Below are 24,944 nucleotides of genomic sequence, written 5' to 3'. Positions count from 1 at the left end.
CACATCCCCGAGTCTCCTTGGGAAGGCTGCAGAAATGCTGGCCCACGTAACACAGTGCTGAGCCAGCCCTGGCCTTCTCTTCTCCCCATCCTAGTCACAAACTGGCCACTTCTTGTGGGGGCATGTGAGGAGATGAGACCAACTGAGGAAGGATCCCACAGGTCCCAGGAAAGAGGTGGTTTTGGGTGGGTGTCCCATATTGCATGGGGGTGAGGGGAGGGACATGGTCCGCAGGAAAGCACCTGCAAGAAAGCAAAGTGCCTTGCACACCTCACATGCACACCCACCATGTGGCACCATGTAGCCAAGGACCTGTGTCCTCTACAGAGCTCCTGGTGCAGCCCATGACTTCATTTTGGTTCCAATGCTGTGTCAGGTTTCTTGGGAAGAAGATTAAGGTCATGGACACTACTCTGCTTTCCTGCTGACCGTCACCCTTGGAAGTGTTTCACGTGTACCCATGGTAACAGCAAATTCACTAGGCTTACCCATACACAAATCCCCTGGTCACCCACAGAAGTGATGTCAGAGAGAGAGGAAGTCCAAATCACTTCCAGATGCAAAAAATTACAGTTGTTATTCCAAAAACGTCTCTCACAGAGAGGTTAATGCAGCACTCAATTTGCATATCCAATGCTTGGTTTAGCTTTACAATTCACTCTCAGTATGCAGTCCGGATTCACACAGAAGATTTTAACTTTGTAATATGCCTGTCTGTTATTATCAGGATTTACTTAGCTTTCTTCAGCTATACAACATGGGGCAACAGGGAACAGATCGAAGGATCACTGAACTTAGGACAAGGCTCTTACTGATTTGAACCATCTGGTACAAGTGATTTCCTTGAGTCCAGGGCATGCATCCCACAAATTACTATAAACTAGTAAAAAATGTACAGCCTACAGGAATACAATGAAATATGATAACAAACTCAAGCTGTTGAATGAACAGTATAACAAACAGCTCCCCAGAATGGTTCGTTGATTAGTCAACACCAATGCAGAAAACCTTCACGTGGATAATTTATGGTTCGCATAAAGATCACATTATTATAACATTTTCCTGTTCACTCGGAGATAATAAAAGACATGCTCCAAATCAATATTTATTATTTTAGTTTTCCTTCCTCCCTACTGTTAAGCTTGACATCCTTCTCCTCCCCATTTATAGCCTGCCATTGCTAACTGAACTCCTTCACAACCTCCGAGATAAGTATCTGTAAGAGATCCATATATCATGATAGCAATAAACCAATCCCTTCAGACACATTTAACCACAATGGAATATTGTCAAGCTCTGAAGACAAGTTGCTCCCTGAGGAGCAGAGCTACTGAACCTTGATTTCCTGCAGTCCAATGTCCCACAGCTTTCCTCTTCCACCCTAAATAACCCCTCTCTGCTTCCAGTATCGTAAGTTCACCACCACATGTCCCCTAAGTCCTTTAATAGTATCCTTCATGTCCCTGTAACATTTTGCCTAGCAGAATCTCCAGTTGCCTTCACATCTCTCAGGCTTTCTGGTGACTCCACTCGTTTCTCCTTCATGCCCTTGCTGGCCTTTTCTGTCTTGCCACTGGGGCAGGAGGCAACAGGCACTGGAACGAGGCTGGAAATACACATTGGAGAGCTGGTCTGCCAGAAGGTGCCTGCCACCTCGCCAGCTGGGAGGGTGCCAAAACCAACACAGAGCACTACGTTGTTCACATAAGTCATGAAGAAAACCTCTGCGTTTTTCCCACGTGCCAGGATTTTTTCAAAACTTGATTCATAAATTAGGATTGCTGGAAACACTGTCCCTTCTCAGATTTGGTTTGAAGCATCCAAGAGTGTCACGAGTTACCAGAGGGCCATCAGACACCCTTACTTTCTTGTCCCAACACCATAAAGCCAACCGCTTGCCGACCCACGCCGTACTCCACTTTTCAGAGTCAGTCGACTGACTTGCACAACTCCACATGATCCTCCCTAGGCTGACCGCATTCTTCTTGAGGAGGCTTTACCAGGCACCAGTCATCGCTTTTTTGATGTCTAGTGCTAGATTTACATTAAAAAGATCTGTAGTTTATTATTGCCAATGTTGCCAACCCAAATCTATGACAATGTCGATTTTGGTTATGCTGACAACGGTTATGCCAAGGTGGAGCGTTTCTTTCACTATTGTGTTATTTATAAAATTTCCTTGTTCAAAAAGAAGGAAAAGAACACAAAAAAATTACCCGAAGTATAGGGAAAGCCTAGGAATTGGACAGTTAAGACAAAGAAGACTGCAGTATACACATTTTCTTATGCAGTTCTTATAAACAAAGTTTAGCTGCCTGAATCTTAGTGGTTTATACTCTTTGGGCAAATATTGAGCTAATATCGTGATTCATGTCCCTAGTCATACTCCAAAGCAGCACTGTGTTCCCTCCACTGTGTTTTAGATGTGTGCAACAGAATGTTACTGTTTGATCCAAAACATGTTTTATGACTTGCTTCCTTTTCCTTTGGTGCATTAACAGAGGTTTTTGGCAAGCCCGGCTCCTTTTCAAACGTTATCAGACCAAAAGGGTCAGATTCTAATTTCATTGACTTGGAGGAAACTGAGCGGGTGGGAAAAATACATTTTACATCCCCCTCTGAGCCAATAGCTGTCCCCTGTGGGCAGTCTCTGGCCCTATCCTTTCTTTCATGACAGAAGTTTCACCTTTGAGTCTTGGCTTTTGCCAGGAAGAAGTGAGAACTTATCTTTAAAGCCAGTTTGACATCAATTGATCATTTTGCTCACCTAAGACTATCATTTATATGCTAACGGTATGTTCGAGGCTGCCATTTAGCTGCCAGCCAGTCCCCAGATGGGTACTGAAGTTTTCTTCGGTCACCTCAGCTCTTAGCAGTGACTCAAGACTGACAAATCAGTCAGGGCTCCTTCTGTGGCTGGGGCTTCTGAGAGCTGAAATGCAGGCCGGTCTCACCGGCCAGCTCCAGTGCAGCAACCAAGCTTGGAGAATGACAAACCCCAGCTTTTTGCCACCCCAGTAGGGCCACAGCCCTGCTGCTGCCTGGGGACCAACAGGCACTGACACAGGGCATGAGCAGGACAGAGGAGAACAGGAGAGGTATGGCAGGGTGAGGGGGATGTCTCGCATGAGAAACTTATCTTCAGGAGACTGTTGACGACTGGGTGTCTTGCACAGCCAGTTGGGGGAAGAGTAAGGACTTCATATCTTACGTTCAGTCCTGGGCTGATGACCCCCAAGGTAAAGTGTAGACACAATACTCTTTACCAGCTTGGGTCAGGGCTAGCTGGGAGATCTTCACACACAGATATGCCCTAGCTTACTTTGTTCATCCATCTTGACCAGAAGAGACCTGGCTCATCTGCCATTACGCTCACTGTGTGGCTCTCCTCATTCACACCGGGCCTCCTCTATGTTGTCACATGGCATAGAGAGAAGAAGCAGATGTCTGAAGGTATAAGATCAAGAAATAGCGACAGACATGTTGATAGAGACCATAAAACCTTAAACTGCGTATGGTACAAAACACTCACAGGCAGAGCTGAGGCAGTGCAGCCTTTTCCAGCTCTTAACTAGGGCCAGGCAGCCACCATCCCAGGAAACCTTGAGGAGCAAAATATTGCTGCCCACAGTGTGGAAGAACACAGCGCTGATATTCACTGTCCTGCACAAACCTCTCTGCTTGTGCCCCGATGGGCAAACCTCCTTCAGAGGGTACAACAGCACTGGCGACTTACTGCTGCTTAACATGGCAGCCCTTCTGTGGCCTAAAGGGACTGCCTGCTTCTGTGAGACCTCATCGGGCAGCACCTTCCTGACTCCAAGTAGAGGTTCAGACTCTGTGGATGTTGAAAGCTGCCCAAGAATGACAGGAGACATGGTGTAAGTAGCTGATGAGTTAATTGCTAGAGTGAGATTAAGATGAGAAACGGTGGAAATGCCTGAGGCCAGGGTCTAACACATGGTGGCAGATCTACTTCACCCAACTAAAACCACTCCCTCCCCTAGCCCCATGGGGACACAGGTGTGTGTGGTCACACTGGGAGACACATCAGGGAAGAGATCCAGATGGAAAAAACTAGTTCAGATTATTTGTCAGATCATCAGACATTTTTGTTGGCAACGAGACAGAGAGAGACAGGAGGGAGAAGGGACGAAGGAAAGTCAGTGGGGAGGAAAGGGGGTGGAAGATGTTTCAGATAGCATCACACTCAGAAGAGGAGCCTAAATACTGTCTTTAAGTCACTTGGCATTTCCCAGATATCACTGGAAAAGGGGATCTGGATTTCACAGGCACACAGGATTGTTTTTAATGTTGCCCAAAGTCCGTATCTCTACATTACCATCATTTCATTTCAGCTTTTGGCCTGGGGGGACATAGTATGTGTGTAGGTATAGCCATGTACAAAATGAGAGATGAAGGAAGAAAAAGTACTGGGCCAGACCAAAGCTTGCATCTTCTGTGGGTTTCCTCAATAAATATCTCTATTTTCCTGATAGGGACAATCCGTAGTTGACTGCAGTTCATATCGTGGTATTACTGAATGGCAGATGTTTGACTATTTTTTGAGCAAGAGAAAACATACGTGTGTTTGTCTGTCACTTATTCTTTGTTCAAAAGATGTCCCTACATCACCGAGAAGAGAAAAAAGAATCTACACTTCCCTTGACATTACACAGTGCGTTTGAACTGTGAACCGCCCCAATGCCTTGTGAGGAGACTTTTTAAGAATTCCAGTTATTGAACATCCTATAAATTTCTTTATTTAATTTTAAATGAAAATAAATCCAAGTCTCACTCTCTGCAAGAACAAAATGTGAGAGAACACATATTGTGCAGACACATATTGTACAGTACTGCCAACATCTGTTACCATAATTAAAGAGAGCAGCATTCAAAGCAATAATAAAAATTAGAATAAAATGCTGAAAATATGACTTTTCATTGTTTTTTTCATTCTGATAGGCATCCTCATGTAACACACCTGAAGAGTAAAAGGCTGTTGCTTACCTTTCAGCATTGAAGTTCTGGCATTCTGAGCTTCAGCAACTCTCATTATCTTTGTCTTCAGACTTTCACTATCCTTTATCTTTACGTGTTTTAGAAATAGATTAAATGACTATCACAGAAATATGCCTTCTTTTTCTGATAAAACAGCACTGTCTCCATGCTAGGTAATACGTGTTGTTGATGCAGCCTTGAAAGCACTTATTCTTTTATATCAGATTTTAGGAGAAAGACTATTTTTTTAGCTATTGGATTAATATGTTGACTAGGTTTGTCAGAATAAAACAACAGTACTACGTTAGTAAATAAAGGTCTAGGAAGTCCTCAGAGGCATTTGGTTTAGAGTGATTGTGGATATTTACTTGGCATGGGATCACATTAAAATTTTTACTGCTATAATGTTAATCGCCATATAAAATCTTACATAACCATGCCTAGAAAGCAAAATTGCAGACTGAATTTCTTATTTAGCCTATAATCTGAAATTAACTGGTGTTCAGTTATTGTCGTTTATGGACTACCTTGTCCCATTGGTCTGAATGACAGATTACAAATATAAATGTAAAAATATTTGCCCTGGGGAATTTAGAGTCTACTAGATGTGTTGTCTTATAAATGGTAAAATAATGCAACCAGCAAGAGTGCGGGTTTTTTTTAAATTCTGCTTTTTAGCAGTAAAACATCACCACATCTCTAATAGGAACTTGCTAAATTATCATCACTACCAAGCAAACATCTAACTAGAGCATGTGAGAAATGGTTACCATTAAAAAAAAAATCTGGTAATTAAAGGCCATGATTAGCTCAGAAAGGTGAATTTGGCAGGGTCAGCCAGCTCTATCTGGATTTAAGATGACTCATTGTAGATGCCATATTTTTCATATGTAATGTTCTCAGTTACCAAGGGATAATAGACTCTTCATTGAAAACATACTCAAATTCTCCCACCTGGGAGTTCTAAATGAATCTATACACAGCTTGTGCCTTGTATATATCAGCCAATGTGCATTATTCAACAAGAACCAAGGGCAATTTTCCAATGCCTGAGAGTTAAGGAGACTTAATATGTCAATTTTTCTCAGTGCTTTATAATACAATCCTGTTGCTGTATAAATCACCAATAAATAATAACCCCCTTAATACTATCTTCACCTTCCATTAACCAAAATGTTCTTAACTTTAAATTGCAAAATTAAATAAAGGAATACTGCTCTATCACGTATTACATGCCCTGTTCATCATTTTACTGTTCAATAAAAAAGAATGTAACAACAGGATTCAACCTGTAGGTCCACTGTTAAAGAGATTTTAATCAACTTCTATGCTACACAATTGCAGCTGGAAACAGGGGCAGATGAAGATATACAGATAAAGTATCTATTTAAAAAATATTTCTAGATACAACCACAATTTTATTTGGCTAATTATTTTGTAATTGCAGTTACTCTTTAGAAGTACAAATCAGTAGCAGCTATCTTTTTATACTATGGCTAATTACACTTCTATTGCTGTTAGTTGCTCTACATCTATTTCACACATGCCAATTATATATAACGTGGGCATATCTGCAACAAATTATAATAGAAATGCCATGTACGAGGCTGGCAAAAATAAGGCAAATAACACAGTTCCAACAACCAAAATACATATCAAAACCTTCAAATAGGTAAGTAATGGACAAAAAGCATGTGTTCAGGCCTCCCTCAAAGACCACCAAACTCGGCTTCTTGATAACAAAGGATAGACTATTCAGTCATGAACTAAGGTGAGAACCTTCAGCCATTGTCACTGTCTGGCATGACAAATAATTATGTGTTTTGATGGCAACTTTCTCTATACATTTCATCTAGATATATCCTTTTCTAAGTGATGGCTTACTAAATCAAATGTATATCTCAAAAGATCTTAACAGATATAAGAAAGTACCACATAAAATTCATTGCTTACATATACAACACACACATACACATATTTCCCTTGATTCCCACTCCATATTTTTTCCTTCTCCATATTTTTTCCTTCTCCATCTTCAGTGAAATTATTCTGAGCTCCATCTTGCTCTTCAGAATTCATCTTTCAATTGCAGCCTTGGGTTTGCAGCTTCTGTATTTTTTTCCGCTGGAGTTCACTATTAAGTCCCTGCTTTGGGAGCAAAGGTTGCAACTGTATTTCTTAAAAGTCATGGTCGTTGTGGATGCTGTAGTCTAGGCACATCCAAACTGCATGTTGTTTGGTATCGGTTATCCAGCCATTCAATGTTAAGATAGGGAACAGTAGCACACCAGTTACAAGGATTATTTACAAACTCTTGCTTGGTAGAGTATCCTCAGCGCAAGCCGAAGTAAATATTCTTCATATGGTAGAAGTTAACCTGAACCTATTTCATCCCAGAACCTATTTCACCCCATTTGTCACAGCCGAGCTGCTAACAGCAGTCATTGATACCAGCTGTAGCAATTTCAGGGGTACAGAGATGACTCAAAAATTCCTACAGTTTCTGAAAGCTGTGATGGAAGCTCCTATTTTTGCTCAAGCTCAGCAAAATTCTGTTAAGTGCACTCCCTTTGCATAGGCTTTAAGTTCCCAGAATTCCCGTCTTCAAGAACATCAACATTATTGCACCTTTAAAAGGCATGCAGAAAATTGGTGCCTTGTATATATGCAAGGACCAAGCCAACACATACTTTATTATTCTAAGCGAATCTTTCCCAGGTCTACATTCCAACTTGCCAGAGCACTGGCAAGAAATAGATTTCCTGAACTCAAAAAAGATCACTATTTTCAGCAGTGATTATGACTGTTTTTATCCACCATCCAAGGCCTGGAGGACAAGCGAAATAATTTTTGCATCTGCCTCCTCACTGTAAAGTTTGAGAAGTTGCGTTCCTCACACTGATTGCTGGTTAGCTTGAAGTAGAGACATGTGCCCGTGCTCTAGAGAATGATGTCATATCATTTATCTTCATAACACATTTTTTCCAGTCTTTGACCAAGAATTGGAGGAGGAGGAACTCATTCAATTTTTCTCTGCTGCTGAGTCTTGCAACCGGTATCTATGACCACAGATTGTACTTTTGTACTGGATGCACCACGGCATTTCTCACCAGCTTCAGTGCTTCTGGTAAGTACCTAAGATGGCTCTGGCAGCTGGTTGGCTAACTGACTTGCAAAGTGGTTTATTAGACAAAAAAGTCCAGAGAATCATGGTACTGAAGGAATTTAAACATCACATCTGGTCTGCTTCTCTGGACAACTACATTCATTCCAACAGAAAGTTTATGACATGAATGTAAGAAATACAAAATGCTGTTAGGTTTTCATTTGCAACACCTTTTAGATGCCTGCGTTATACTTTAAACGGATGCATGATTTATAAAAATGAGTAATTGCAAAGGACTGAGTCAAAATGCTCTTGGCAGATATTATCAAAAACACTGTTGATCCATTTAAGTATCTCTTCCAAGTGGGCAACATCAAATATGACTATTCTGTAGCCAAGAAAGAAATTAATTCCATACTAATACAAAGAAGTGCTTCATCTCTAACTGTGTCAAACCTGACAACACAGGTATTATGCCACCCCTTCAGCAGTCGCTGGATAGAGCCTCAAGCTATGGTGCCAAATTTTACACATATTCCTCACAAACATGTCCTTGGAAAAGTTTGCCAATAGTAAACAGAAGATTGCGAATGGTTTTGAAGTCACCATCCTAGGAATGTTTCCATGTAGCCTGTGCATTAATGCACATGGACTTTCCACAAAGAGTATAATCAAAAACATTTACATTGGCAGCGCCAATAGTTCCAGAATCGTTGGCACCTAATGCCCTGCCTGTTGCAGAGGAGATGGAAGAGGGCAGGTAGTCTGCATAACGGTGCCTTCCCGAAACATCTTTCCAGACTGAAGTACTGAACCTGGTACTGCTGGATTGCTTTTGGTGTGACAACAAACAAGTGTCTTTACCAGGTGCTCTCCTGCGTGCGCTACATCCCTTATGTGCTCTTCCGGTCCGTAACGTGGGAGGGTCCATCCGATCCCTAACCCTGCAGGCTGTCTCCAATGTTGAGCGTTCACTGTTTACATCTCACAGCACTAAATTACAGGTTTTCTGGATACGGTCTTAGGTTTTCTGGATATAGTCTTACAAATGGCAACAGGACAACAACTCCATTTATACAATATCAGGTATCCTCCCCGATCACCTCCTGAAGGCAATCAGCATTGCTCACACACAGCGTCCTGTGCACAGAAGGAAGACTATTTAGTGGCAGCACATCTTACTCAGAAGTTGCTGATAAGTTGCCTACCTAGACTGAAGGATTGTCTTCCTCTCCCAAGTTACTAAATGAGACGCGATGTCCCAGCCTGCTTAGTATTTAAATGCTGTTCACATTCCTTGTTAGCCTCATAACGTGACTTCCTAAAAAACAGCAGTAAAATGTGCTTTCGGAGATTATTTTTTCCACATGTGACTGTATAAACTGTATTGACTGAAGAAGTCTATCAAAGGAGCACAGAAGGCGCAGAAGTCACGCAACTTCTGAAGATCAAACTGCGGATCTGCTGGCACTTAATGGTATAAACTCAGGGATTACTCTTCGGAGAGCCAGCCAGCTTCACAGTGGTGGAATCTGTTAGTTTATGTGACGAAGGGCTAATCACCGTAAACACAAAGGCCTGGAGATGCGCAGAGGACAGTATCAGGCAGAGGAAGCCCAATAGCACCCGGACCTGGCTCCTCCCAGGGATGTCAGCAGAGGACAACCTGTGGGAGGCGCTCTCACCAGACAGCCTCACAGACTGAGCGGGTTACTGCCTGCAGGTGTACGGGACTCATTATGGGATGAGCATCTACGGAATGGTGTAAGACTTACTGCGGGATGCTTTAAAGGGGTTAGCGGAAATCTGTGAGACTTGTGGGATATTAAGGGTAAAGACCAAAGGCAAGAACGAGAGGGTGAAGGTGGCTTGCAAAGAACAAGTGTGGAAAAATACAGAGATAAATGGCTAAAACGAGCCAATTATATGTAAACAAGCCACTCCTCAGAACGCTCGTTTGGTCATGCCCCATGCCTGATCACCAGAGTCTTCTAGTTAAACTGCATTTCTAACTACTTTAGTGGGTGAGGTACTCTCTGTTCTGTGTACATGTGTGTGTGTTTATGGGGGTGTGCGTGCAGCAGCTGGGGTCGGGCCATGGGTCAGACGGCCCATGGGTCTGGGGTGCCAGCAACTGGAGACACCAGTGTATGTTTGTGTGTGTGTGTCCGTGTGCCTCTGCGTGTGTGTGGATGCGCATGTTTCCTTAGGTAACATCAGTTCGGTGTGCGTGCATGTATGTGTAATTCACTAGAAAATTTCAAGCCAGACCTGCTGACAAGTAGGATTAAGGGGTCTGGGAGCCAGCTGTCAGGGAGACCGTAGTTCAGGGGCTGGAGACCCAGGGTCTGAGAGATGGGTATTGGAGTGACCACAGGTCTGCACAAGCTCCCAGAGAGACCAAAGTGCATATGCATGTGTGCCTGCAAAGCAGATGCGCTGGACTGGAGCTGCAGACCCACCACCGCAAGCACATGCACATCCCGGTCGCCCAGTTAGCAGCCAAGAAGAAATCAACGGCAGAGAGGCAGAGGCTGGGCAGAGCATGGGACAGTGCAACATGTGACCTGAGAAGCACTCGCTCCCACTCATTCCCAACCATCAGGCTAGAGCACCCCACCCAGCTGGGCCAAGCAGAGGAGGCTGCAGGCAGGTGATTTGGCAGACCTCCATGCACCAGGTTGTCAAGGTCCCAGATCACAAGGAGTACATTTTCAGCCTATACAAGTCTTGTTCTCCCAAGACAGGAGAAGGAGGAAGAACCTGAAGCACAGGTGGCCACACAAAGGCAGCCCTGACATGGAAGACACACATAGGAGCCCAAATTCTTTGCAATAGTGCGTACCGCCTAGAGGCACCCCATGCCCGCAGGATACCCATGAGACAGTCACAACCTGCCCTGTCAAACAGTGTGATGGCAAGTCTGGAAGTGTCATGACCAACTTCCCAGGTGGACCGTGATGTGTCCCAAGGATGCAGGGTGTAGTGGTGGCTTGGCTCCTGCCTCACAGGACGATGCACAGCTGTGGACCTAGAGCCGTCCTTCCCTTTCCAGCTGCAAATGGCACATCTGTCTCCCGATTCAGGGGAACGAGCAGGGCCAGCCCTCCTCACCCCACTGGTTGTTGCTGCGAAACCAGACAGTGGGGAGACGGGCCCTTAGGCTGCCCCCCGGCAACTGCTCCTGTGCAATTATGCCTAAGTCGTGTATTTGCATGCACCTGTAGCCCAAGCAGCGGTGCCCAATTCTTAATAAAACAAACTTTCATAGGTTACAGCAAAGACGGAAGCAGATGGCAGAAGGCTTCGAGCGCAGCTGATGTGAAGAGCTGTCAGAAGGAACCAGGAAGACCTTTCCCTTTGCCGTGTGGTAGGACGGGGTGGCTCCGGGCGATGCCAGGCAGCCGTGCCAAAGGCATTGCACCTTCCCACCGACGCAGGCTGCAGCGCAGGGCTCCCAGGGAGCTTCATTAGAAGCCAAGCGAGAGGTATCTTTTTAATAAGTGAAAGGAGCAAGGGGAAGAATCGTTTTCTTTAGCAATTGGCCCCACCCCAAAACTGCAATCTGATCACAGGTCTCTGTTTCTAACTTGAGTGTAGAGGAGGCTTGTAACTGCCCTGAATTTTGTATTAAATGGAGCACATCAGAAAATCCTGCACACGTCTGAGAAACTGCAAGCCTAGGCATTAAAAAAACATGCTTCTCTAAACTTTGCGAAAGTAACAAAGGATGTTTGGCTTTGAACTCCCAATTAGGAGCATTCAGGGGACAATAGAGCTGTGCAAGGAATTTGTGATTTTTAATTGATTCGGTTTATTAGGTTCTTTTTCTGCTCTCTGAATATCTACAAACATGCTGCAACTGTTACATGCATTTGTTTATTCAAATGCATTTGATTAACACTATTCGGAATTTTTGACGAGGTGGATTGATCATAAATAATCAAAATCTGAATATTGTTGCTTAGCTGTAATTTGTTAGGGAAAAAGAAATGGTTTAACAAACCAGCAAAGCACAGAAGTGCTTGCAGGTAGAAGTTGATTTCTATATTTATTTATCTGTGTGGCTTCAAAATTGACTCTCACCCAATACTCACGCCAGGATAACTATTGTTCGTACAGGCACAGCACGCAAACATCAACGTTTGTAGGCATGTTCACTCAAACTGAATTCATTTAAAAAGTCAGCCGCTGTTTGCATACTTTTAATTACATACTAAGAACTGGCAGTGCAAGCAATAGGAAAAAAAAAATCCAAAGAGAGAAGTCTAACGTGCCTTAAAAATTAAGCTCCTTGTTCAAGCCCCAGCAGACAATATCAGAGCTGGCCCTGAAGAATAAAGAGCAGAAAAAAGAAAACCAGAAAACAGTTCTCATTTTTCCAGCTTCCCAAATTGCACCCGGTGAATCTTCTCTGCTTCACTCTTGCTTTGTGCAGACCACCACTGTGTTAGCAAAGCCATTTTCTTTGCCCAGAAAATGTGAATATTCCCTCTGAAGAGCACTTGAAGCGTAGCGGGGGGAAATACTGCGGTGGAGAGGGGTTTCTCTGAAACTAACCATAGTGGATTCCTTTTCATTCCTGCCTTAAGCTTCAGAGCAGAAGAGTCACCAGGCTCCTTCAGAGATAATCTCCCCCTTTCCTTTTGCCCTGTATGAAATGGAGACCGAAAGGGGAAATATTTTTCCCCTAGGCTCTGCCCCATGGTACCCGCCTCTGGTTCTCAGGGGCTCTGCGTCATATGGGGCCAGGGCAAGTGGGGGATTCGTGGGCTAAGAGTTAAAGTAGGAGGAAAGAGAGATAGGACCCCTGGATTATAGTGTTTCCTCTGAGATAGAGGTAAATAGTCACTTACATTCAAATGCAAAACTTCCGCTTTGAATTATTTTTTCCATTCCCTACCAATCCCAGCTTATCTCCCCAAAACGGTCTTCACTTTTAAAATCAATTTATAACCGATCAGACAGCTAAAATAGCTTCTTACAGTAGGTGTCTCTAGTCAATGACTGATTTGCATTAAGAAAGATATGACAGCCAAGTGTGAAGAGAAAAGAATGATAGTTTAATTTTAGAAAAATTCCACATTCATCTGAGAAATGATTACTAAGCACTGTGTATGTTCATACATAAATTATTTCTAAAAATGTGAAAAGATATTAAAATGCTAAATATTTTCTTGCAGCGGGAGCAGGAAAGCTCCAGATCAGATGCTGTGGCCTTTTGCGGGAAGGGATGGAGCAAACTCACGCCCCGGGGAGGCACCCTGTGGTCCCATGCCATGGACCGTGACACCGAGCAAGGACGAGAGCGAACGGCTCGGGGTAAAAAGGGTAGAGGAACGCGGGGGGAGAGGGAGGAGGAGACGGAGGCTGAGACAGCTGCTGTGTGGCAAAAGCGCCTACCAGCCCTTCTGGGGACAGGGGAGAAGCCTCCCCCTCATGCTCCGCACGTATGAGCGCTGGGATGCCCATTCTGCCGGTACGCAGGCTCTGGGGGCAGTGCCACATGGACATTATGGAATTATGGAAATAAACGGCAAGGTTCCCAAGGAGGCGGGCTGGGGAGCCCACTCCGGCTGTAACCTCTGCAGAGCCAGAAGCAGCTCCAAGGAGCGTGACACAGCCGTCAGGGGGACGTGCCAGGGAGCCAGGTGCCAGCTCCTGAAATAAGTCCTACAGCTTGTCAACAGAGCTCTGTCATCTCTATCCAGAAAAAGACTAATAGTGGGCTGACGCCTGGCACTGACAGATTACCAGGTTGCTGGAATCGGGATTTGGATTCGTTGCTGAGTTTTGTTTCGATTTTTTAAGGATATCTTTATTTTACCAAGACAAGCTCTTTTCTTTGTCTGCTCATGGTCCAAGCTGGCAAAAAGCAGCCTGAGATCTCCCATGGAGGAAGCCCAGACCCTGCCAGGGGCCCGTGCGCAAGCGCAGGACATGTTCAGAGGCGGCAGGGACCTCATTTGCAAGATGAATTGTGGTCTCAGAGCCTACAAGGGAAAGAAGCGAAAGAGTCACGAGGTGAGAAAGGTGTGCAAGGAGGGAGAAAGAAGACGAGAAGGTCACTGCAAGACCATTAGAGCATATATTGTGGTTTTTACTAGGTGCATCTCATTTTTCAGCGTCAAGAAGAGGATGTGTACGCAGTGTTTGCCTCACACTAACACGCCCTGGGAGAACAGACATCAGTTACTGGCTGTGCCATTTTTTTATTAGCTAAGTTTTACAGAAGCATCCGTCCATGTAGGGAATAACTCCATGCATCACAGGTCAGGCTTGACAGGAACATTAAAGGCAATATGTATTTTGATATATCAGTCCAAATTTGTAGGTAAGAGATCAGACTTGATATAAAAAATTGTTAATATTATTTTTATGAAAAAGTTACGTTTGTGGCCCTCTAATGAAGATCTTGCTATCTTACATAAAGATCTGTTTCAAACAGTCTAAACTTGTGTTATCTGACATTTTAATTAGCCTCATCTCATTGCCTTGGAAACATCCTGTCTTCTTGCATTATAAGTCCTAAAGCATTTGACACTCTAATGCACAAGACCATTTTAGAAAGACAGCAAACTTTTATTAGTGTTGACTTCATTGCTATACACTAGAACTCCATTATTTGACATATTCACTCTGCGCGTTGCCTAGCTTTCCTGAAATATAAAAGGAAACTCTTTCCTGACTTCATTCAGAGGAAGAAAATTATTGTATAAGCAAATTATGTCATATGGAAGGCCAGATCTTTTTAGGGATTTTTGTTCTTAGGAGACAAAATAGAACAGGAACGTCTCTTTCCATAAAAGTATACCCATGAGTACCAGCAGAATGACTCCAAGTTTACTCACGCAGACTTCTCAATGGATTTCATACCAGAGGTAGAAATAAAGTAATTCTTTCATATACAGGCTGGTCCAAAAGCTGAAAGGCAATGGGAATCTTCTCAGCAGACTTGAGAACAGACTTTGAAGAGAGGAGTTACCTCCAGCTCCATAAATACTTACCAATCTTCACCCTTATTTAAGTCCCCTCTCCCAATCTCAGTGAAAGTCTGGGAAAAGCAGAACACTTCCAAAAATGATGCTGCCTTTTTTTTTTTTTTGGCTTCACTGCTGGGATCTTCAATGACTACCTGTTGTTGTGGCAGAGATACCAACCCTTGTTGCACGCTGCTGAAGTGCTGCCAAAACATCAGTCATTATTGTGTATTGGCCTGGACCGAACTCAGCTCATTCAGAGCAGTGGGCACTGTTGGTGTAAGGGATTTCCTTGTCTCATGAAAATAATTTAACTAGCCTATAAAAAATTACACCACAGTAGTATTACATTGAATCTTTTCATCTCCTTCAAAAGTGCATTGAAACTGTGCAGAACTCAAGCGTTTTCCACCCAGGACAATAAAGAGTGAGTTGCTTTATTTTGCATAATTTCCTTTTAGAATTTTTTTAACAGATTTGTCCTGAAACAGGCAAATATTAATTTTAAGCAATACATTTTAGACAGCAATTTCACACACACACAGATTGGTCAAAATACCATATAACACAACGTTTCAGTGGTAAAAGGATTATGCTGGCTTACACCAAAAGCTGTATCTTTAATTTAGTACTTATGCATTCTGAGCAATAAATTAAAAAAATGGTGGGCAATTAAATTCTTTCGTCAGCAGGGCAAAAGGTTCATCAGCTGAGTTTGAGTCAGTTGTCTGAAATTGGAGTTGAAAAGTGCCATCCCCCATCCAGCAATGGTTCCAATTTTCCATCGTTCAGGGCAGAGCCAGATTCCTCTTCAACTCCCAAGATTCACATAAATTTGTTAAATCTCTTTTCTTTGACATCTTTGCCACAATGTATGGGTTTTCACCCGGGACTTCTCTACAACAGCATACCCTCACTGCCTCTGTTTCTGTTGACTGATTATTGCTGAAACTACATTCCAGTGCTTTTGAAAACAGCTCAGCTGGCTGAAGCCTAACGGGAGCCACGTGCCAGAAAATACGTCAAAGATTTTCTTTCTCTCTGGACGAATCTAACAAAAAGAACATTTTTCCTTTCTTCTCCAGGTAAAAGCTTCTTCATTCACCGTGTGGAAAGGAAATTTAATGAAGTCTTTTCCTTTCAGATAGCTTGCTTTTTTTCAGGGCTGCAGCAGGACTAGTTTGCTCTAGACTCTTGGCCCCATTTTCTGCAGCAAGCCGATAGTGCTGATTTGATGGGCTATGCCCATGTGGGAACAAGTGGTCCTGCCAGGACCATCTGTGGGATGGATTCTCCCTACCAGTAGTCTCAGAGAAGAGTGCTGAGGCAGGAAAACTGAGCTACTTGCCTCCGTGTAGGTGCCCTGGGATATTAAATTGCTTTTACTCTTCAGTCTTTCACTGCTGGTCAAAAGGGCCTGTGTAAAAAATATAGAATCTGCCTTAAAGATCAGGGTAATTAATTTTTGTTCCTCATCTGAGCACACAGAAACAAGCCAAGAGTCCAAAAGAGTCCCCAGAGGTTTCCACAGGACACCCACACTTCAGAGAAGGGGAATAAATCACAACAAAATCTGGGCAGCCAGTCTACCTCCCCTCCGTAGCTGGTGACGGAGGTGCAGTCAGACAGCACTTTCCCCCCGCTTTGCAGCCACTGCAGGACTGCCTGCAAGCTCGAGGAGGAGATCTCCACCATCCTTAAAGGGTAGTCCTGCAAGGACATAGAGATATAACACATTCCTGCCTCTACTTCATGTGTTCGTATCTGGGGACAAACAAACCAGACCCCTCACACTGCACTCCCAAGCCCCCAGCCACAGGGTGGTCTCTGCTTGGTGGGCACCCCACTGCTTTGGAAGCCCCCTCCTCTCCTCCCCGGGGCTGCACTTACACAGAGAGCGTATGTGCTGCAAATCTGGTTCTGAGCACTGTCTTCAGTCATCACCTTAAACAACTGTTTGGCACAGTCAAACAAACTTTTCCTTTCTAGGGACATCTGAGCAAAGCTATATGTTTTTCCAATGCAAGGTGACATTCTGCTATTAATATGTGATTCTGGGAGTCAAAGACCTGCAGGAGCCCCACTGGGAGCATGAATGGCACCCGGCTGCATGGCAGCTGGGAAGAGAGTAGCACTGCTCTCTCATTTACCCAGCTAAAAGCCAAATATTTACTCCCAAATTGAGCTGAGCTGCAGCTAGTCTGTACCAGCTGGTTATCCCATTGAGCAAAGAAAGGAGGGAAATGGATTTCTTCCTGTTTTCCTTACTGGTCAAAAGATTAAAAGCAATATAGTGGTGTTGGTCCCTAGGTATTGCCTGATTAATATCCTGTTAGCCAGCTGGCAAATTGCCAAATACACTTCTCTCTAAATGAGACAGAGACTGTTCCATGAGCTCAAATGGACTTTATTAGCATAACACTAATAATTCAGCACTTATAACCCAGAGAAAAGATTATAAGTAAATATAGACATGCATTTCCTATAAAGGTTCCTTTTTGCTTTCCTTCTGGATAGCCAAAGAAATACAATGCATCAGATATTTCACCACCGCAGTCAGGTCAGAAGGGTTTAACTTTTACAGGAAAGGTGTTATGAAGCAAAAAGGCCAGAAGCCCTGGGAAACTCCTTTCTCTCAGCAGCATCTAGAAACTTGTGCCTACTGGTTTTTCATGGTGTTGATCAGGTAAGATGTCACACAGAGAAGTCTTCTCTCCTAGTTCCAGGTTTCTTGTCTATTTAGTAAGCTAGGTCTTGCCTAGCTGAATGTTGTCTGCTGGCCTATAAATCAGGTCCCTCTCTTGCCTGACCCTTCTAGCATATTTCACATTAATAACCATTCTGAACTCTCCAGTATGTTGTTTCCTTTGGTCTTCCTCCTAGCAGAGGTTTATAGCCAAGTTCAGTTTAAAAACCACCGGTACGAGGCTGGAATCAGCAGCCCATAAGGTACCTGAGATCACTTCACTCATTCAGTGTTATTCGTATGTTTGGGAGTGCAGTTATGACATGCATTTCTTTTGCCTACTGTCTGCATCAGCCACGCATGTCAACAGGGATTTCAGAGGAGATAACTCCTCTCTGTCACCTCGAGCAGCGGTTGCTTCCCAAACGGCGCTCCCTGAGGGACTGACATGCCATAGAAGAAGATAAATGTTCTGAGGACACTCACTAAAAATACCCTGTGTTAATTCCCCAATTAAAAGTCTCAGGAGGAGAATAATGAGTGATCTGTTAGCAATTCTGTAGGTTCGCAGTTGTCTGATATCCCACATCTGGGAGCTACTGCCCTGGGGTAGCAGCTAATTGGCCCCAGTTACCATAGTGCCTCACAGTCCTTAATGTATGTATCCTCACTGCTGCTCAGTAAAGCAAATAAGGACTGATTTCAGTTCGACAGACTGGGAGCTGCGTTTCAGAGAAAGCAGGGAACTGACTTTACAGCATTATACTCCACGTATAAATCACAGAGTAAGGCAAAATCCCAGTCCTGAACAAGTACTTTCTACCCAGGGGAGAAACTGGCCACAGAAGAAGAATTTTCTTTGGGTCAGACTCGCTTATTTACAAGGACTGCAAAAGCGCTGCTTCCTTGTCAAAATCAAACAACAAGCGGTTCCTTCGCCTAGCCCCTCTCAGCCAGCTCTGTAACCAAAAAAAAGCTGTCGCAAGGCCTTTTCTTGAGTGAAGATCCAGCGATTGCTGTGTCTCCTCGGTTTTGTGTTACTTTCTGCCTCTGTCTCTGTGGAAGTCCTGCTCCTTCTCCCACACGGGCAGCCACGCAGAGCTCATTACCTCTCCCTCCAGGGCTTGCTCTTTTATTCTCACAGGCCAGCATAATTCAGCTTTTGCAGCAGCTTAAGAACTTACTTCTATGGTTTTGGAGGCTTGGTGCAACCAGGGAGCTCTGTTACTTGCAAGGCTTATCTTGAACAAAATGTGGCTTTAAACCCACTCACCCCCTGCAAACGCACCCGGGCTGTAACAACGCTGACATACCTCAAGCATTTTTTTTTTAAATGCTCCATCAGCATTGATTTCAATAGGAGCTGGATGCCTAATCTGCTTATGCACTTCTGAAAATCCTATTAAGTGCCTCTTTACTTCTCTAGGTGCCTAAATATACTTTTCTTAATTTGGCTCTAAGTGATTTGCATGCGTCATCAAGATTTTTGAGAGCGTGGCTCGGGGGGGAGACGCCTCCCTGTCACAGTCTGTCACTTGCTGGGATACCTAAACCGGGAACCAAGCTCTTGCGAAGATGCTGTGACAGTGTGAAATATGTCTATCAAACTGCGAACACGCTTCGTGCTGTTGCCTCCTTGTCTCATTACAGCTCCCATCCTGCGCTGAGCACATGTGCCCTCGCCCCCAAGGACCCCTTACCATGGGGTTATCACAGCTCCATCTCCCTTTCCACCACCTCCCCAGACCTATACAATTTTCTGCAGTAGGCCCCAGCTGCGGATGGAGACGTGACTCCTCAGAGAGAGCAGGGAGATGTATTTGGGGAGGGGGTAGGGTCGGTTTGGGTGCTTGAGGGCAGCAGCCGGGACAGCGGCAGTGTCTCACCTTGGCCTCCAGGCTAACAAATACGGTGCTTACAGAGAAGTGTTACCAAACCAGGCAGCGTATATAAACATTTACTTCTAAGGATGTCCTAGAGAATTAAACGCCTGTGGTTCAGAAATGTCTTTGCTCAGCTTTTCTTCTCTTCCTTGTCTTGTTGTTACTAAAAGGCAGTCACAGGCAAGAAAAACTGTGAGGGGGCATACATCCGAGGGGCTCAAAAGAGCTGATGCTCCAGGGTTTGCGTCAACAGGATGGCCAAACACTCCTTGATCTGAAGAAAGGGTACTAAAAAAGGGTCTGTGCCTTTAGACCCAGCACTGGATGCAGTAACTGCTTCCTGCAGCCAATGGACACAAAAATGGGGCCAAGAAGAAACCGAACTGGCCATGACCAAGCTGGTACCCACCTAGGGACAACTTCTTGGGAGAGATGGGCCCTGCTGGGGTCCTCAGCAGCTCTGCCCCAGCCCCACTGTAAGCCTTGGTCAGAAAGAAGAAAAGAGGAAATTAGCACCTCCGGGAATTACAGTTTAAACAGTCCTCAGAGCACCTTTAGCTGTTCTTAAGATGAAAACAAACTTTGAAAGGGGGATTAAAGTTTGGACGGTCTGGTTTTGATGTGGAAGAACAGCTATTTAAAAAGAGCAATGAAAAATGGGAAACATATTCAGAGATCTAAGCATACTTTAAGAGAAATCTAGAAAAGTGCAAATATGGAAATTCTCTGAATCTGGTCAGCTATTTGTCCTCTTACAGACCCTATGCTGCAGCCCAGAAAGCCTTGATAAACCAAAGCTTAGAAGCCCACTTGGCCTTTGCCACTGATTTCTCTCTGCATTAATTCTGTTTGCTAAAAATCCCAGCGCAGCAGCTGAAGTGCCCCGGCACTCGCAGCAGCCCCATTGAGGACCCAGCAGTGCAGGGTCCAGCCCATCAGCTTCAGTCAGCAACTTCTGCGCTCCCAGGTCTTCCCTTGCAAAGTGTTGGCTTGAGCAAGTCTTACAACACAGATGTGCTTCAGTCCCCCATCTGCAATCCCATAGCAATAAAAATGGCCCTATAGAATCCTCATGGATTAATTAGTTACCATTTGCAGTGGACACCAACAGTTGTACTGCTGATGGAAAGAGGGAATAAACTCCCATACAAAAAGCCGAGCAAGTTATGATTTGCTGAAACACAACAAACAGGAAGACAGCCCAAAACCAGAAAAAAAAAAAAAAGGAGAGAATAAAAAGCCCTGATTTTGATCATCCTCCCATTGCATCTGTTGCAATGAGCAGAGAGAGGAAGAAAGGGTTACATTTGTTCCCAGCGGGAAGCCGTGAGAATATTCTCACCTTGGATCTGCCAAGCTAGCAAGGAAGATCCCCAAGCTGGATTTCCTCGGGGAGCAAATGTTAACTAACAAACAGAGAGTTGGACTTTCTTGAGAGAGGAGCAGGGCTTTCCTCAATACCGCTTTGGAGAAAACAGTTTGCATGAGGCCTAGAGCCAGGGGCCAGAACATAACCTAATTAGGCCAGAAAGGGTGATTAGCTGTTTATTTTGAAGATGTTCAAACCATGCACTCACATTATACATTGCCCTGGGAGAAAGAGGATGCTGTTTATACTCCCAGATCTAAGGGATCAGCAGAGTTTATTTTCCCCTACAAATGAAGGCCTGTTCTACTTACATTCTTTCAACTGAGATCAGATCTGTTTATTTTCACTCATCTGCAGGAAATGGGAATATTTCAGTCTATTATTCTGAGTCCAGGGAAGCAGTTTGTATTGCTTAACCATGGGCAAAGACAAATTAGTCACAGCCTTCACACGCTACCTCAAAAGATTTGTTTAATAGTAGTACCATTAGTGGCAAAAGGGTTTACAAAAACCCATAGTGCAAATTCTGCTTCTTGAACCTTTTCCAGAAGGCATGAGAAACTTTGTTAAACCCCCAAGATGACTAGTGCTCCGTGGTGGGAGATGGAGTTGATCAAGTTCTCCCTCTTCCCAGCAGGCACCTCCATGTATTGATGCTGAGCTGAAGGGTTTAATGCAATATTTTCAAGCTCGCCGCTTCTTTACTCTATTGAATTAGCTGCTCGTTTGTGAGGGTATCTGGAAGCATGGCACTGAAGATGGAAAACACTGGTGGGAGAGGAGAGGTGCAGGGAGGCTCCCCACACATGACTTCTGCTCAGACCAGTGGCAACAGAACAAAGACGTCTTCCCAATACCTACAGCCAAAAGCTACAGTCGGATCGCACTTCAGTGTTTCCAAATATTTGTTTGAGTTGGATTCATATTTAATTATAAAACAATCCCCTTTTGCTATAGTTTGTTAACAGGATTTGTTTGCATGCTTTGATCTTTTATTTTTAATCAGCTCTCGTGTTCATGAAGCCTTTGGTAAGATTCTCCGCTGATAAAAGTGCTCAAATGATAGCAAATGGAGTATGAGATGACACTATATCTTAGAGAGGGTTTTAATTCCTTTGAAGTTAAGCTTTTTGATGGTCAATTAAATTATTTTAATTGTATCTTACTTATTTTAAACTTAAGTCAAGACTGTTTTCCAACTACTAAAACTTAAAAATTCTGCAGAACCCAGGCAACTGCAAGCACTGCAAATGTAAATTTTATCTGTTGACTACATTCAGCAGAAACAACCAAGAATGCACCAAACATCAAATACTGTGATGAAGACAGAAATTACCGGCAACCAATTATAAAGATATGGAGCAGCAGAAGGTACAGTGTGTTACATACATTATGGGGCTGCCAGAATAGGCTACTTAGGGATGTACAATAATAATTTAGATTGTTGATCATAATAATCTCATGCTGGTCATAACTGTCTGGCTGTTATTTAATGCTTCCCCAGCCTGTTTGCTGAATCTGTTTGCTGTTTTTTGTACTTGTTTATAGTTTGAAAATTGTTGGAGGCAAAGTGAATTTTGCTGTTTGTTTGCACAGTATCAGCTCTCAAGAAGGGGATAGGAAGCTCCATGATCTCCTCCACCGAAAATAATTTAAAAATCCCTAATGCACGCAGTAAAAATTCTTCTCTAGGAAAAACAAACTCAGCTGAACTCTAGCTAAATTAACTGATATCCCTCATGACCCACCAATTTTCATGATGGATTATGGGGAAGCTTTATGAAGTTCAAAAATAGCACCGTGTTCCTCCCTCCTCCTCCTCCTCGTCGTCGCAGGGTCCTGCCGGCTATCAGAAGATCGATCTGCCACAAGCAGAACTTTACCACTACAATGAACATAATCCTCCAGTTCACTGGCTTAAGTGAGTCTTGAAGGATTACTTTTCAGAGTAATGAGGGGTTAGATGCTTCCCAAGATAGCTAGGCAGCCTTCATGGGTTTTTAAGATGAGCCAGTACATGAGAAGTTACAAAGTGCTGTAGCCTTTACCTAGGTATTTTTCCATTTACCCACAAAAAGGCCGGGTGCTCTGAGACATCCACCTTCCTGGGGGCAAGTTTCTTGTGCACATCCCAGAGGAAAAAGTTTCTGAGGTGCAGATGTTTCTCTTGTTTGGGTTTTTTCCCAAATAGCTTCATTTTGTCTCTTTGTTACAAAAAAAAAAAATTAAAATTCTTTTCTGCTTCACTTTCAAAAATTCCCTGTGATTGCCAGGGTAACCAGACATACCAAGGTAAGATCACTTTATTTGCAGATTTTCTTACAGTGGAGAAGTGATAGCCCGCAAGCTCACATGCACGACATAACCCTGCATCCCAGTGGCCTGGCACACTGTTGCCACCCCTTGCTGTTTGAACAGTAAGAGGACTCACTCCCTAACAGACTTCCAAAGATTTGCCAGAGTCCAAAATCGCATGCAGGTAAGTCCTACTTTCAGGGATCCTTGTTTTCATGGACTCCCTGGCCAGCCGCTGCCTCCTGTGGCACGTGTCCTGGTGAAGTGGCTCATGAGTTGTGGAAGTGGGAGAGTGACTGCGCAAATGCTCAATAACTGTATTTTCCGACAGAGGAACACCCCAATCTTGCCTCCTGCAATGCAAGTAGCAGTTAAATGTTCCTGGAGAAGCTGAGGACAAGCAGCCACAAAAAGCAGCTTCCCCATCCCCACCTGCAGTCCCTCAGCAGAAAAGCTCCTGAAAGGAAGGGAGAAGGTCACAGCTGAAGAGCAGCAGCATCCTATTCCCCTCTCCAGGCAGCAATCCCTTCGTCTGAAGAAAACAGACACCTTTCCTGTAGAGTTTTGGCTGTTCCTGGTGTCCCGCTTGCATTTGACCAAAGATCCAACACAGACAGTATTTTAATCAGAAGCTTGATGTGAGCTATTCTGGGGTAGGAAGATTCCAGTATTTCAGATTTTTCTATTGTGCATTGGAAAAAAAGTGGTTAAAAGCTGATTAGCTAGTTACTTCTCCTGCAAGACCTGACCCACAGGGACAAGCATTCCTAATATCTACTTGAGATTATTAAGTAATTTCTAGGCTCACTAAAAATTGGACACACTTCTGTGGAATTTGCTTGTAGGTTTGTTGAAACATTTTGAGAAAATCCATGGGAGTATAGCTGATTTTTCCCAATACACACAGGAATCTATGTTAAATTGGCTAACAAAGCTGCTTGGATTGGAAAACAAATTAATCCACCCAGTCATTTATAAAATGCCCACAAGAAACAGAAAAATAAAAGCTTTTCTACATTTTACTTCTGAGAAGAGAGAATGAAACAGTCTTGTCTCCAGAGATCTTCCAGTTCCCACTCCTACCCTTCAAGTTTTATCTTCCCTCTCCAGATTCAGGTTTTGGGGAGCAAAATAAAATGTTTTTATAAGACGAGGTGATAATGGCAAGAGGGGATACTATCAATCAAGGACTAAGTCCCTGGCCCCATGAACATCCAGAACAAAACGCTCAGAGCAACCAGACAAGCTGTCCAGAGGCTGCTGGGGAAGAGCACCCTGCAAGAGGTTCCCCCGCAGCATTGATGCTTCCAGCAGAGCAGGCATCTGAAGGTCTGATAATCGATGGCAATCATCTAATCAATACAACTATGGGGGGCCCGTGCTGTTGTTCATCTCAGGCAAAAATAGAAGCTTAAAAGCAGACATTTCCCTCCAGTGACTTGAACCTCTTGCTCACATGAAAGGATCCGCATTTAGCAAAAGGAATCCCACCCTTTCTTGAGGCTGCTTGTATTTCCCGAGTTGCTCAGGAGGGAACACTCTTTCCTTTCTCTTGCACCACAGCTGCCCAAGAGGAGGGTGGGCACTCAAACTTCCGTTTGCAAGAGGAGTCCCCCTGATGATG

Source organism: Rissa tridactyla, chromosome 1 (assembly GCF_028500815.1).
Source record: "Rissa tridactyla isolate bRisTri1 chromosome 1, bRisTri1.patW.cur.20221130, whole genome shotgun sequence".
In the NCBI taxonomy this organism is placed as follows: domain Eukaryota; kingdom Metazoa; phylum Chordata; class Aves; order Charadriiformes; family Laridae; genus Rissa; species Rissa tridactyla.
This window is presented reverse-complemented; position numbering follows the sequence as displayed.